Raw genomic sequence first — 16,301 nt, forward strand, 5'->3', positions numbered from 1 at the left:
ATCCATCACCAGATGAAGGTTCTATGGTGATATGAAAGATATTCGTCAGTATTGCTATGGGATAGGGTCATTTCAGGTTCCCTATCCTCAGCTTCCCAAGGGACTAACTGGGGACATCACCTTGGGCTCCTGGGAGCCACTCTAGGTTCTAGTCTCTTGCCAACCCTAAGGTGGCTCCCTTAACTAAGATATGTGCTTCCCTGCTCCCCTATCCAACCTTCCTTTATCCCATTCTTCCTGTTTCCCCAAGTTCCCCCCTATCCCTTCACTTCTAATGAATGCCCATGCCTCTGCTATCGGGGGCTGGCTCTTGGAGCCTCTGAGACCAAGTCCTTAACATACTTCCTGCCAATCCAAACTGATGCCTAATCACTATTAACTCTCTGCCTCTTAATCTAATTGAGGTTTCATAAACTCTCTGAGTCTATAAGGTCATGAAGTCTATAAGAACTCTCCTGAAGTCTATAAGGTCATGCTGCAACCCACATATATGTACATATACAGATGTGTGTGTGTGTGTGCATCTACAAACTCTAAAGTGTGAACTGAGGGCTAGTACTAGTATAAAGACTGGAATAGAACCTGTGGTTGCCAATCAACAGGATGGAGCCAGGGTAAAGGCGCCAGCTTCCAGCTGCCAGGCTGAGCACCTAACTCCATGAACCACGTGGTGAGAAGAGAGGACCAATTCCCATTAGCTGTCCTCTGACTTTAAGGGTTTGTGAGCTCCCTCTCCACAATAGCTACTGGAAAAATATCTCACCCCCAAGAGCCTATGGTGACAGTGGCAGAAAGAGGCCACTGAAGACAAATTCTGCCCTGCAGATAGCCCAGGCCCTCCTGCTGGGTCCCCTTCGGGAAGGCCCATGTGATGGGTGTCTGGTCATAGCAGGAAAAAGTTGTCCAAACTGAAATCTGAAATCAGATTTCTGAGGGCTAGAGATGGGCGAGTCTCTGGAGATGGCAGCTGGGCCGGCTGGAGGTCGGAAAGCAGAAGGACACATTTGTCCCTTTCAGATCATTGCCCTCAGTCAAGGCTTTCCAGGGAAAGCCCCATCCCCAGCTTCCCTGGGGTTCCTGTCAGCATTCATAATTATTTTCCGCAGCTGCCTGCTGAGATGGCTTCCCTTAAACCTTAGTCTCCTCTATGTGGCCTCCTTTTGGGCCAAAGCTTTGGCTAAAATTAAAATGTACTCATCAACAAATACTTCAAGATTGACTTGCTTCCTGGGCATGCTGTGGAGCAGCTTGCACAGCCACGCACAGTGACATGCCATTGGTAATGAAGTATTTAATTCTATGACACTTGAGAACATGCGCTCCTCCAGGCTGCTCTTCGTGTGTGAGACCTAACAGCCTCTGATCATGAAGCATCTGCTCCCTGACAGTGAACACACAGACGCCCAGGCTGCTTGGGTCATCCCTCCCAGACTAACCTCCCCAGACCAGAGGTCTCACTTTTGGAGTCTACTGCTCTGATCAAACACCATGACTTGGGGAGGACAGGGTTTCTTTGGCTTATGCATTCCAACCACAGTCCATTATGAAGGGAAGCCATGGAAGGGACTCCAGGAGAGAACCTGGAAGCAGGAACTGAAGGATGCAGCTTATTGGCTTCTTCCACATGGCTTTGCTCCTTTCTTATACAGCCCAGAACCATCCACCTATGGGTGGCACCACCGTTCCCGGACTGAACCCTCCCAATCATAATTTTTAAAGTACCCCCACAGACTTGCCTACAGGTTGGTCTAATGGAGGCAATCTTTTTTGGTTGAGGTTCCCTCTCCCAGATAATCCTACTATATTTCAAATTAACAAAGCAACCCTACCCAGCACACCACAGTTCCACACACCACCTGCTTCCTGCGGGGCCAGTTGCATCGATTCCACCTGCCAAAGTCTGTGCCCCTTGACGGGTAATTCCATTTTCACAGAGCTTCCCTCTGATGTTAGGTGATGAGAAGCCCAGCCTCACCCACAGAATGGTAAAGCAACATCAAGGAGAGCAAGGCCACGGCTCTTTCCTCACCCCTGCACAAAGTCAAATGGCAGTTCCTCGTCTGTGAGTTTTCTAAAACAGTGATCTCCATTGGCTTTCACGGACCTTTGGACTCAGGCTCATGGGCTCCAGTACAGCCTGGGTCTGGCCTCCCAGGTGCTCTAGTGACCAATGTCTTCAAAGCCAGTCTGCTCACATCTGTGCTGCACCAACGACGAGGCTGGTCCTGCAAATTTGGCCTTTCCTTTACCTTTTCCTTTATTTGCAGATCGAGGATCCTTCTAGCTTTGTGGTATGGTTGTGTTCTCTCCTAGGTGGGGCAAGTCTTTGTTCTCCAGAGGTGACCCTTAGTCCACTCTGCTCCAGTGGGGAAGTTCAGTCATGGAGGGTTTTAGACCAGAAAATGTAACTAACACGTTGAAGGGGTTTAGAGATTTTACCAAAGTTCTCACCAAAGTTCTCTCCTGAGAAATCAACTTGATTTGTTTGGTCCTGGCTTGCGGGACCCAAAGCAAACTCCCATTTTTATGATCAATTGAATCTCAACAAAATGCTGCAAAATCATTCTTAAAAACAATATTTTTTAGCTGTGGTGGTGCACACCTTTAATCCCTGTACTCAGAGGTGGGCGGATCTCAGTGAGATTGAGGCTAGCCTGTTCTTAAGAGCTAGTCCCAGGACAATTTTTTTTTCCAACAAGAAATGATTCTGGGGCAATTGGGTATCCACACATGGAAAAAACAAGTGCTGGTGACTATGAAACACCACCAATAAAACCCACTCAGAATGCAACATTAAATATATGAAATGAGATGCGCAAATTCTAAGACAAGGACATGGGCACACGTCGTCATCACTGCATCAGGCAAAACTGTGTTAGGATATTAAAGCCTAAAAGTTCCATCACCATGCCCCCGCGTGCTTCAGAGACACCACCAAGGAGAACAAGGCAAGATGGCTAGAAGAATAAAATACTGGCCCTTTCATGTGCCTAATGAAAAACTCACATCCAAGACACACAAGCAACTACAAACACCAGCAAAATGGTAATCCAATTTAAAGCCAGAGAAACAATCTAGACCTCCTCTATGTAGTACACTAACAGCCAATAGGCCCATGGAGACCCCTGAGGGGAATGCAGATGTGACCCACACACCACATCAAGAAAACCTGGTTTAGTTAAAAAGGTGGAAAAAGGAGCTGGAAAGATGGCTAGTGGTTAAGAGCATTGCCTGCTCCTTCAAACAACCTGAGTTCAATTATGGACAACCACAAAATGGCTCACAAACAGCTCTAACGAGGTCTGGGACCCTCTTCAGGCAAGAGAAAGAAGAAGATGGAGAGATGGCTCAGTGGTTAACAGCACTGCCTGCTCTTCCAAAGGTCCTGAGTTCAATTCCTAGCAACCACGTAATGGCACACAACCAACTGTAATGATGTCTGCTGCCCTGCTCTGGCCTGGAGACATACACACATAGGGCCATAGGGGCCATAGGGGCCATAGGGGCCATAGGGGCCATAGGGGCCATAGGGGCCATAGGGGCCATAGGGGCCATGGGGCCATAGGGGCCATAGGGGCCATAGGGCCCAATTACCACATACTCTACAGATCTCTCCTTCAGTCACACCACATGCAGCAGGTTTAGCACGGCTGGGGTCACAGGCAGGCATCATGGCAAAAGGGACTCTATCTCTCCAGAGCGTTTTGAGATGTTTCTTGATCTGTTGTGTAGGAAGGCACCAATAAAAGACTCCTCCATGGGGGAACAAGCAGTTCCTTCTAGACAATGACACACATGACACATATTAAGGACTGGGGTTGTTTTTGTCCCTGCCTGACACTGGCTAAGGGAAGTTCGTGGTGGTGAAAATGAAGGAGAGACGTATATATTTGTCTGTGAGCCACTAAGGTTTGAAGTGATCTTCACAGAATCACGGGTGAGGGCTCCTGTGGTTATCTGAACACACCTAGTCTCTCGCATCCTAGATGACACCTAATGAAGTCCCGGTTAACAAGAAATGCTCAAATCCTGTCCCAAACTCAGGGTGTTGCCAGTTTCCTGTCCTTTGTCCACAGACATACTGCCTAGACAAGATCGCCTGACAAAATTGGGAGCATGGGGTTGGAGAGAGTAGGGATGGCAGAAGAGGAAGATGAGGGGAAAAGGGGAGGGAAGAGGAGAGCTTGAGGGAATGGTACAGACGAGATGAAGGAAGGACGGAGAGAAGAGCAAGGAAAGAGATATTTTGATTGAGGGAGCCATTATGGGGCTAGCAAGAAACCTGACACTAGAGAAATTCCCAGGAATCCACAACCCTAAGCAATAGAGGGTGCCCAAACTGGCCTTGCCTTATAGTCAGACTGATGAATATCTTCATAACAACTGATGGAAACATAGGCAGAGACCTGCATCAGAGCACTGGACTGAGTTCCCTAAGTCCAGTTGAAGAGTGGGAGAAGTGAGAATATGAACAAAGAGGTCAAGGCCATGATGGGCACACCCACTGAAACAGTCTACCTGAGCTAATGGGAGCTCCCCAACTCCAGACAGGGAAGAAAACAGCATAGGTCCAAATTAGTCCCTCTGAATGTGGGTGACAGTTGTATGGTTGGGGCAGACTGTGGGGCCACTGGCAATGGCACCAGGAACTATCCCCACTGCTTGTACTGGCTTTTTTGGAACCTATTCTCTTTGAATGGATACCTTGCTCAGCCTAGATATAGTAGGGAAGGCCTTGAACCTTCCCCAAAGCAATGTGCCTTACCCTCTCTGAAGAGTGGATAGCAGGTGGATTGGGGGAGTAGGTGGGAAGAGGAGAGGGAGTGGGAAATGGGATTGGTATGTAATGAAAAAGATCGTTTGTTTTCTTTTTATTTTTTAGTTTATAAAAAGGATTTATTGATTCCTCTTTCATTCAATAGGCAAAACTTTTCTTGAATAGATTTTTCAAGCGATACTGTTTAAATTCTGATAACTTGTGAAAGAGAAATTTGCAAGACATTTTAATAGCCAATAATATGTGCAGCCTTTTTATAGAACTGGTTATCACAAGATATGAAGACTTCATATGATTTAAGACTGTATTTTAAAAAACATTAAAGAGATTAACAAAAACCTTTTGAGAAGACTGCAACAATAATAATAAATGGACTTTCTTCTAGGTCCTTGTTTAATTATTTGTTTCCTGGAGCCAGAATTTGTTCCCCTAACCACAATCACACTGTTAATGTAATGAGCTTTAACATGAGGGAATGATCCTATTTTGCTTCCAAGATAGAAGCAAGTGTATTCCTGTTTTTTTTTTTATTGAAAAAAGGAAAAAAAAAGTTTCCGCCTCCTCCCAGCCTCCCATTTCCCTCCCCCTCCTCCCACCTTTCTCCCTCTCCCCCCACTCTTCTCCCCCTCCCTCTCCAATCCAAAGAGCAGTCAGGGTTCCCTGCCCTGTAGAAAGTCCAAGGTCCTCCCCCCTTCGTCCATGTCTAGGAAGGTGAACATCCAAACTGGCTAGGCTCCCACCAAGCCAGAACAGGAAGTAGGATCAAAACCCCATGCCATTGACCTTGGCTTCTCATCAGTCCTCATTGTTCACCATGATCAGAGAGTCCGGGTTTATCCCATGCTTTTTCAGTCACAGTCCAGCTGGCCTTGGTGAGCTCCCAATAGATCAGCCCCACTGTCTCAGTGGGTGGGTGCACCCCTCGTGGTCCTGACATCCTTCCTCTTGTTCTCCCTCCATCTGCTCCTCATTGGGACCTTGGGAGCTCAGTCCAGTGCTCCAGTGTGGGTCTCTGTCTCTGTGTCCATCCATCACCAGATGAAGGTTCTATGGTGATATGCAAGATATTCGTCAGTATTGCTATAGGATAGGGTCATTTCAGGTTCCCTATCCTCAGCTTCCCAAGGGACTAACTGGGGACATCGCCTTGGGCTCCTGGGAGCCACTCTAGGTTCAAGTCTCTTGCCAACACTAAGGTGGCTCCCTTAACTAAGATATGTGCTTCCCTGCTCCCCTATCCAACCTTCCTTTATCCCAATCTTCCTGTTTCCCCAAGTTCCCCCAATCCTCCCCTTCTCACTTTTCTCTCCCCGTCCCCCCTTATCCCCAACCCACCCCACCCCCAAGATCCCAATTTTCTCCCCGGCAATTTTATCTACTTCCCTTAGCCAAGAGGATAACTATATGTTTTTTCTTGGGTTCACCTTCTTATTTAGCTTCTTTAGGTTCACCAGGTATACACTCCGTGACCTTTATTTATGGCTAGAAACCAATTATGAGTGAGTACATCCCATGTTCATCTTTTTGGGTCTGGGTTACCTCGCTCAGGATAGTGTTTTCTATTTCCATCCATTTGCATGCAAAATTCGAGAAGTCATTGTTTTTTACCGCAGCATAGTACTCTAATGTGTATATATTCCACACTTTCTTCATCCATTCTTCCATTGAAGGGCATCTAGGTTGTTTCCAGGTTCTGGCTATTACAAATAATGCTGCTATGAACATAGTTGAACAAATGCTTTTGTCATATGATAGGGCATCTCTTGGGTATATTCCCAAGAGTGGTATTGCTGGGTCCAGGGGTAGGTTGATCCCGAATTTCCTGAGAAACCGAAACACTGATTTCCAAAGTGGTTGCACAAGATTGCATTCCCACCAGCAATGGATGAGGGTACCCCTTCCTCCACAGCCTCTCCAGCAAAGGCTATCATCGGTGCTTTTGATTTTAGCCATTCTGACAGGTGTGAGATGATATCTCAAAGTTGTTTTGATTTGCATTTCCCTGATTGCTAATGAGGTTGAGCATGACCTTAGGTGTCTTTTGGCCATTTGAACTTCTTCTTTTGAGAATTCTCTGTTCAGTTCAGTGCCCCATTTTTTAATTGGGTTAATTAGCATTTTAGAGTCTAGTTTCTTGAGTTCTCTATATATTTTGGAGATCAGACCTTTGTCTGTTGCGGGGTTGGTGAAGATCTTCTCCCAGTCAGTAGGTTGCCTTTTTGTCTTAGTGACAGTGTCCTTTGCTTTACAGAAGCTTCTCAGCTTTAGTAGGTCCCATTTATTCAATGTTGTCCTTAGTGTCTGTGCTGCTGGGGTTATACTTAAGAAGCGATCTCCTGTGCCCATCTGTTGTAGGGTACTTCCCACTTTCTCTTCTATCAGGTTCAGTGTGTTCGGACTGATATTGAGGTCTTTGATCCATTTGGACTTGAGTTTTGTGCAAGGTGATAGATATGGGTCTAATTTCAATCTTCTACAGGTTGACATCCAGTTGTGCCAGCACCATTTGTTGAAGATGCTTTCTTTCTTCCATTGTATACTTTTAGCTCCTTTGTCGAAAATGAGGTGTTCATAGGTTTGGGGATTAAATTCCGGGTCTTCTATGCGATTCCATTGGTCGACTTCTCTGTTTTTATGCCAATACCACACTGTTTTCATTACTGTAGCTCTGTGATAGAGTTTGAAGTCAGGGATGGTAATGCCTCCAGAAGATCCTTTATTGTATAGGATTGTTTTGGCTATCCTGGGTTTTTTATTTTTCCATATAAAATTGATTATTGTCCTCTCAAGATCCGTGAAGAATTTTGATGGGACCTTGATAGGAATTGCATTGAATCTATAAATTGCCTTTGGTAGAATTGCCATTTTTACTATGTTGATCCTCCCAATCCAAGAGCAAGGGAGGTCCTTCCATTTTCTGATATCCTCATCAATTTCTTTCTTCAATGCTTTAAAGTTCTTGTCAAATAGATCTTTTACTTCCTTGGTTAGAGTTACCCCGAGATATTTTATGCTGTTTGTGGCTATTGTGAAAGGTGAAGCTTCTCTGATTTCCCTCTCTGCTTCCATATCCTTTGTGTATAAGAGGGCGACTGATTTTTTGGAGTTGATCTTGTATCCTGCCACATTACTAAAGGTATTTATCAGCTGTAAAAGTTTCTTGGTGGAGTTTTGAGGGTCACTTATGTACACTATCATATCATCTGCAAATAACGAAAGTTTAACTTCTTCCTTTCCAAGTCAAATCCCCTTGATCCCCTTATGTTGTCTTATTGCTATTGCTAGAACTTCAAGCACTATGTTGAAGAGGTATGGCGAGAGTGGGTTTCTGAGTTTAGTGTTCCTGAGTTTAGTGGGATGGCTTTGAGTTTCTCTCCGTTTAATTTGATGTTAGCTGTCGGCTTGCTGTATATAGCTTTTATTATATTTAGGTATGACCCTTGTATCCCTAGTCTCTCCAAGACTTTTATCATAAAGGGATGTTGAATTTTGTCAAATACTTTTTCAGCATCTAATGAAATGATCATATGGTTTTTTTCTTTCAGCTTATTTATATGATGGATTACATTGATAGATTTTCGTATGTTGAACCAGCCCTGCATCTCTGGGATGAAGCCTACTTGATCATAATGGATAATTTTTCTAATGTGTTCTTGGATTCGGTTTGCCAGTATTTTGTTGAGGATTTTTGCGTCGATGTTCATGAGTGAGATTGGCCTGTAATTCTCTTTCTTGGTTGAGTCTTTGTGTGGTTTTGGTATCAGAGTGACTGTAGCTTCATAAAAGGAATTTGGCAATGACTCTTCTGCTTCTATATTGTGAAATACATTAAGGAGTATAGGTATTAGGTCTTCTTGGAAGTTCTGGTAGAATTTCGCATTGAAACCATCAGGTCCTGGGCTTTTTTTGGTAGGGAGGTTTTTGATAACAGCTTCTAGTTCTTCGTGACTAACAGGTCTATTTAGGTTGTTCACCTGGTCCTGGTTTAACTTTGGTATATGGTATTTATCTAAAAACGTGTCCATTTCTTTTACATTTTCCAGTTTTGTGCCATACAGGCCTTTGTAGTAAGATCTAATGATTCTTTGAATTTCCTCTGTGTCTGTGGTTATGTCCCCCTTTTCATTTCTGATCTTATTAATTTGCATATTCACTCTCTGGCGTTTTATTAGTTTGGATAGAGGTTTATCAATCTTGTTGATTTTCTCCAGGAACCAGCTTTTTGTTTCATTGATTCTTTGGATTGTTTTCTGTGTTTCTATTTTGTTGATTTCAGCCCTCAGTTTGATTATTTCCAGTCTTCTACTCCTCCTAGGTGAGTCTGCTTCTTTTTTTTCTAGAGCTTTCAGGTGGGCTGTTAAGTCTCCAATGTGTGCCTTCTCTGTTTTCTTTAAGTGGGCACTTAGTGCTATGAACTTTCCTCTCAGGACTGCTTTCATAGTGTCCCATAAGTTTGAGTAGGTTGTTTCTTTATTTTCATTGAATTCAAGGAAGACTTTAATTTCTTTCTTTATTTCTTCCTTGATCCAGGTGTGGTTCAGTAGTTGACTGTTCAGTTTCCATGAGTTTGTAGGCTTTCTGGGGGTAGCATTGTTGTTGAATTCTAACTTTAATCCATGGTGATCTGATAAGACACAGGTGGTTACTAATATTTTTTTGTAACTGTGGAAGTTTGCTTTGTTACCGAGTATGTGGTCAATTTTCGAGAAGGTTCCATGAGCCAAGTGATGTCTCTCCTGGTGCCAAGACCGGATCTCCTTGCTGCTTGGGTGGCTCGTAAACAAAGGGCCTACCTAGCTGGCTGCAGGCAGGCTATTGGGACAAAGGAGCTACCACCCTCCCGTTTGCCCTGCCGATTCGGATTTGGTCCTAGAGCCCGAAGAGGCTGAGCTGGGAGATGTTATGTGGTCAAACAGGGGAGGGAGTCAGCCAGAGGGGGGGGAGGGTTGTGCATGCAGGCTGGGTGGGATAGGAAGAGAGAGCAGGTATTGGGCAGAATAGCCCCTGAGGATGACCAGGAAGTGTAGGAGGGATGAGGAACGTCTGAGTTCCCTGTCTTTGTTTTCTTTTTAAAAAAAAATTAAAAAAATAAACAAAAAACAAATTGATGCGTTCATAGAGTCTTGCTCTATGATTTCAAAAGAATTTGAAACTAGACAATGTGTGACAGGGTTAAAGTCCTTGCATTGAATTCTTGAGAGGCCATGTGTGAATCTGTGGGGGTCTTTTAGGTTTCAGTGGAAATATCAGAATGTTCATGAAGTCAAGACCATGGGGATGTGTGTGGTAGCAGCTATGAGTATGGAATGGACCTGGCCTAGCAAAGAATCTGGGTGTGCTGAGGTCAGAAGAGCTACTGAGCTATGGCTAACAAAGTTTTTGGAGCCCATTTGATTATATTATGAGCTCCAGAAGCTTGACACACAGCTGCAGGATCTGATGTTTTTCATGCTGGATTTTGGTGTGATTATTTCTTACTATGTGCAATCCTTCCATTTTGGATTAGGAATGTTTACTCCCATTATATGTTAGAGGTACATAACGTGTTATTTTATTGTAAAACTGTAAAGGAGCTTACAGTTAAGAGTCTTTAGACTATTGAAGTCTAAAGAATTATTAAAGGCTATGGGACCTTTTGAAGTTGGATTGTATTTTGCATTATGGAATAAATATGAAACTTTGGCCAATATATGAAAAGATGTGTTTAAAGTGATTTGTTTGGGTATCAAGTTGTCAAGAAGTGAAGTTGTTAACATTAATCACAATTGTCAACCTCATGAAATTTAGACTCACCTGGGAGACAGGCTTCTGGGCATGCCAGTGTATAATTATTTTGATTAAGTTAATAGGGGTGATCAAATCCACCCACTCTCTTTGTATGGTACCATTTCCTTGGCTTTTGTTTTGGACTGTATAAAAAGAAAAAACTGATTTGAATGTTCCCCCCTTCATTTTCTCTGGTTTTTGGCTCTTAATGCAATGTAACCAGCTGTTTAAGCAACTGTTGCTTTGATTTACTCATCACGGTAGACTGTACCCCTGCAATTTGAGCCAGAAGAAATTCTTTCTCCCTTAAATTGCTTTTGTGGAGGTATAACAGTCATAAGAAAAGATACAAAGAAAGTCATTTTAAAAATTAGTTTGGCAATTTCTCAAAAAGTTAAATGCACTGTTACCAAGTGATGAAGCCATTTCATTTCTAGATGTTTACCCAAGTGGTGGTGGCGGTATGAAATAAAGGTTTATGCCCTACAAAATGTGTACATGAAGATAGGTGCAGTGGACTGCACTTTCTATAGACAACAGGAACCAGCTCTCCAGTCCTACTCCAGCTGTAAACTTGGAAGCCAATGGACATTTTCATGGCAAAGTTTAAGACTCCATTGTAATTGGATTTTTCTTTGGGCTGCCAGCTCCCAAATAGCAACACAGAGACTCATCATTGATTATGATAGCCAAGCCACCTTAAACATGTCCCTAACTAGCTCTTATAAGTTAAATTAACCCATATCTTTTAATATATGTTCTTTTATGTGACTTGGATACCTTGACTCTGTACTGACATTCCTGTTTTTTAAAAGTCTGGCTGGTGACTCTGCCTTCTTCTTCCCAGTGTTCCCTCTCTGCCCAGAAGTCCCTCCTATCTCTCTTGGTTAGCTATTGGTCATTCAGCTTTTTATTATACCAATCACAGCAATACATCCTGGCTGTGTATAAATATCCCACAAACTCTACTTCATTGATCACAGATACTTCCCAGCCCTTTACCCCTTCAACACCTATGCTTGCCTTGGCAACCCATTTGGGATTTCAATGACCCTGACCATGGTCTAAGTGTATTAACCAAAATAATTAATGTTTATACAAACTAAGCATAAACTAAAATAACTGAAAATAAAGTCACAATTAGTTGTCATGTTGTGTCTGAAATAACTACTGTGTTCTGTCTAAACATATGTTGCAAGATTACCTTGACCTCAACTAACATTGATGTAATTGTGGGTTTTTGCCTTTAAAAATGCTGTACCCCTGAGCTTTGGTACCAAAAGACTCAAACAGTCACCTGTTTTGGTAACTGGCAAAAACCGAAGTACTCTTCTCTTATATTCTTAATTGGCTTAATTAATGTGATGTCTAAATCTTTCTTGAGTGGGTCGTTTCAGTATCATTTCACGGGCTGGATAAAAACAGAAATTAGATGAGCACAAGCATTTACCTCTGCTTTCTAATCAAAGATGCCATGGGACCAAATACTTCATGCCTCACGAATTCTCCATTGTGGTGGGCTGTACTCAAGAGCTATTAGCCAAAATAAAACTTTCCTTCCTCAGTTTCTTTTCCCACGCATCACAGCTGTGAGAAAAGTAACTAATACCAAAAGAAAGCAGGTAGTAGAGACTGAGAACAGACAGAACAAAGAAGAGATGATGGGTGCAGCTGGGGATGTAGCTCAGTTGATAGTATGACTGCCTAGCATTCAAGAGGTCCAGGAATGGATACCTAGCACTTGAAAGGTGGAAACAGAAGGATCAGAAGTTCAAGGTTGTTATAAGGATTAGAAAGAGAATTCAAGGCTAGCCTGACTATATGAGACCCTGTTTCAACAAAACAAAGCAAAAAAAACTAACCATCGTACTGAAGAGTTTGTGAAAATCTGATTCAAATATTATACTATACACAGACAGGCAGACACAGCCACACACACACACACACACACACACACACACACACACACTCATAGTACCCCATTAATATTTACAATTTATACTTTGTGTATTTATTTTAAAAATTAAATTTTTAAAATACACATCACGAAGTGTAGAAGTTTCACTTTGAAAAGGGATAGAAATATCCCTTTTTTTTCAGAAGGCAAAAAGTAGATATGACAGAACTGTAGACTGGCATATTTAATGTCCAGCTATCATAATTTCTGTTACGTTATTTATTTCTCTTCCTGAACCTTAGGCTCAGCTGATGTGAGGCTTGGAAAGGGGAAGTGAGCAATGTCTGTTGGTGGTCATTTGTAATGTGAATCTCAAATACACTGGCAAATTTCTTTTCAAGGATGAAGGCAGCTAAATCAGAATTAGAGAAGCAGCAGCGTCATTCTGGCATTCTACATTAAAAGCAGTTTCCTTAACAAGCCAGTCGTTCTCTTTCTTAAAAAGATTTATTTATTTATGTATATTGTTCTGCCTGCCTGCATGTATGCCTGCCGGCCAGAAGAGGGCATCAGATCCATTACAGATGGTTGTGAGTCACCGAGTGGTTGTTGGGAATTGAACTCAGGACTTCTGGAAGAGTAGCCAGTGCTCTTAATCTCTGATCCATCTCTCCAGCCCTTTTTTTTTGTTTGTTTTTGTTTTTGTTTTGAGACAGGGTTTTTCTGTGTAGCCCTGGCTGTCTTGGAACTCATTCTGTAGACCAGGCAGGCCTTGAACTCAGAGATCCTCCTGTCTCTGCCTCCCAAGTGCTGAGATTAAAAGCTTGCACCACCACCACCGGGTTGCTAGTTTTATTCTTTCGTTTAGAGACTTGTGCCTAGCAACTTCACGATTTGTTTCCTGCAGGTTGTCCAGAGGTTCTAATGTGGTTCCTAGAGATCTAAACTCAGGTCCTTATACTTGTGTGGCAAGCACTTTACCTACTGAGCCATCTTCCCAGACTTCTCTTATAAAATGTCGGGAAGCTTACAGAAACAGAGAGGTAAGCCATTGAACTCGGCGAGAGGTAGTTTATTGTTTCTTCAGTTAGCCCAGTACATCTTGTACCAGATCATGAATTGTACAGAAAAGTACGTGTTGTTCTACCTTATCCCTAGGAGCTTCCAGAAAAGGCCAGATATTACAAAAAGCTACATCAAGAAAAATGAGAGTCTTCAAAAATATTTCTTTCTTTTATTTTTTCGAGACAGGGTTTCTCTGTGGTTTTGGAGCCTGTCCTGGAACTAGCACTTTTAGACCAGGCTGGTCTCGAACTCACAGAGATCTGCCTGCCTCTGCCTCCCGAGTGCTGGGATTAAAGGCGTACACCACCACCACTTTCAAAAATATTTCTTTGCTTTACTTTAAGGGCACTTCCTGTTGGTATGTGATTCACTAGTTGCTATTTGCTCAGAATTTCCAGATGAATCCTGTGACTTCTGCCCTTTTTTCAGTTTCTTCCTGCTTTCTCAAGAGTCTTTTCCTTCTGAATTGTCTATTCTTTCACTACTGAATGAGTGAAATAGCACCTTTATTTATATGCTGTACAGAGGGTGAAAGAAAAAAAATCTTACAACCATATCCATAAGTTGTGAAAAGAGCATATGATTCATCCGAGAAGCACTTAATATGCACTTACGTAACACACTACAGACTCTGATACATTAGGGCATTGGTTCTTTCTTTCTTCTTCTTCTTCTTCTTTTTTTTTTTTTGGTGTTTCGAGACAGGGTCTCTCTGTAGTTTTTGGTGCCTGTCCTGGAACTAGCTCTGTAGACCAGGCTGGCCTCGAACTCACAGAGATCTGCCTGCCTCTGCCTCCCGAGTGCTGGGATTAAAGGTGTGCGCCACCACCGCCCGGCCAGGGCATTGGTTTTCAATCTTTGGGCTGCGACCCTTGCAGGTCAAAAGACCCTTTCACAGAGTCGCCTAAGACCATTACAGACATTTATGTTGTGACTGATAACAGCAACCAAATTACAGTTATGAAATAATGATAAAAATAATTTTATGTTTGGAGGGGTCACCACAACATAAAAAACTGGGTTCAAGGGTCACAGCATTAGCAAGGTTGAGAACCACTGCAGTAGAGGGTTCTTTAGTTCAGGAGTTTTAATTACACCTGTGTATGTACGTATGTACAAGTGTATGTTATGCATGTGTGCTCATGTGTGCCTGTGCATGAATTCTATACCTTATGTGTTACAGTCAGAAGAAAACACTGTTAATTGATGAGAGAATTTACAGTGCAGAACATCAGCATTGCTATCTGTTAAGATTGCACATCTGTTCTCACCACCGTGAGTGGGTTTCCATCAAAATGCAGAAGTTCAGCTTTTCAGTCTCTCAAGGCTGAAAATTACAGGAATTTTAGTAAACTTAAATTTCAGGAATAAGGTCGAAGCAATTCTCTTAGCACACACACATATACTTTTCCATTTCTGCAGCCTGTCATTTTCTTAAGGAGCTTTTCTAAAACTCCAAAAAGAAGCCAGCAGGTGCTGACTTCTAAAGTACTTGCCCTTTTTTCTTGCCTGTTTAAAATTGAGACATGCCTGTACATTCTCATAAAGTATCCCATAATAATAATTTGATTCATTTATGATGTGTAATAAATGATTAGTGTTCTGAGCTAGCTTTTCCATCACTTCAAACTCAGTTCATCAGATGAGAAGCAAGAGACTTTACCCACTAAACAATATTTCCTGCAGGTGATGATGACTTTTATAGTCCCTGTGCCATTTCAATGACTTTTAGAACATTAATGGACTGCGTGATATGGTGCTATAATCTACATATAGCCATGAAAAGTTGGGTGTCCATCTAGGACTTAGTTTCTTTATAAAATCAAAGATCATAAAATTTTAATCTTTTATGTACCATTCAGCTTAGAAACTCTGTTCATCTGCTAAGCATACATATTATTAGGTCAATCATTCTTTACTGAACATGCTGAAAAAAAGGTAGAGAAAAGTACAACTACAGATGATAAAAATGAAGAAGACCTGGGAAACTAAATTTTTATTAATACTGCTCATGTGGCACTTGATTATGATTTATTTTCTGACATCACTTCTGCTGTTATTTAGCTTATGTATTGCATGACGTTATTAAACTCACTTAAGTCAACAAATAGTTGTTCATCATCTACTACTCACAAGAACTGTTGTAGACACTGCGTATACAGTGCTTAAACATCAAATCGATTTGGATTGCCAAAAAGATCAAAAATACAATTTAAGTAAAGGACTGCTTTAGGCCCTTTATAATTACACTCTGCTATCTTGAATATGACAGGTCCTCAGGTGATTATTTTGACTTAGACTTGGTTTAAAATGGAATCTTTATACAGGAGATCTATGCTTTATAAGCAGCTTGATTTACTTTATAATCTTATTTTAGATGTATTTATTTTATGCATACAAGTATTTTGCTGGCATGCTCGTCTGTACAACACATGCACATATTGTTGTAATATGAGCGGCAGGGCTGCGTCCCCAGCACCCTGGCTGCCTGCTAGCTTATGCCTCGAAATAATTACACGGACACTGTATTCTTTTAAATACTGCTTGGCCCATTAACTCTAGCCCTTACAGGCTAATTCTCATATCCCGATCAACCCATCTCTAATAATCTGTGTAGCATCAGTCTTACTGGGAAAGATTCTAGCCTACGTCCATCCTGGGTCTGAGCTTCATGAGTCTGCCTCAGAGAGCAGAGCTCTTGTGTCTGCCCAGGAGAGGGGAGCATGGCGTCTCTCCAGAGAGCAGAGCTGTTGAGTCTGAGCTCACTTCCTCTTCCTCCCAGTATTCTGTTCTGTT

Source organism: Alexandromys fortis, unplaced genomic scaffold (assembly GCF_014885135.2).
Source record: "Alexandromys fortis isolate MF-2015 unplaced genomic scaffold, M_Fortis_MF-2015_v1.1 scaffold_200, whole genome shotgun sequence".
NCBI classification, from domain to species: domain Eukaryota; kingdom Metazoa; phylum Chordata; class Mammalia; order Rodentia; family Cricetidae; genus Alexandromys; species Alexandromys fortis.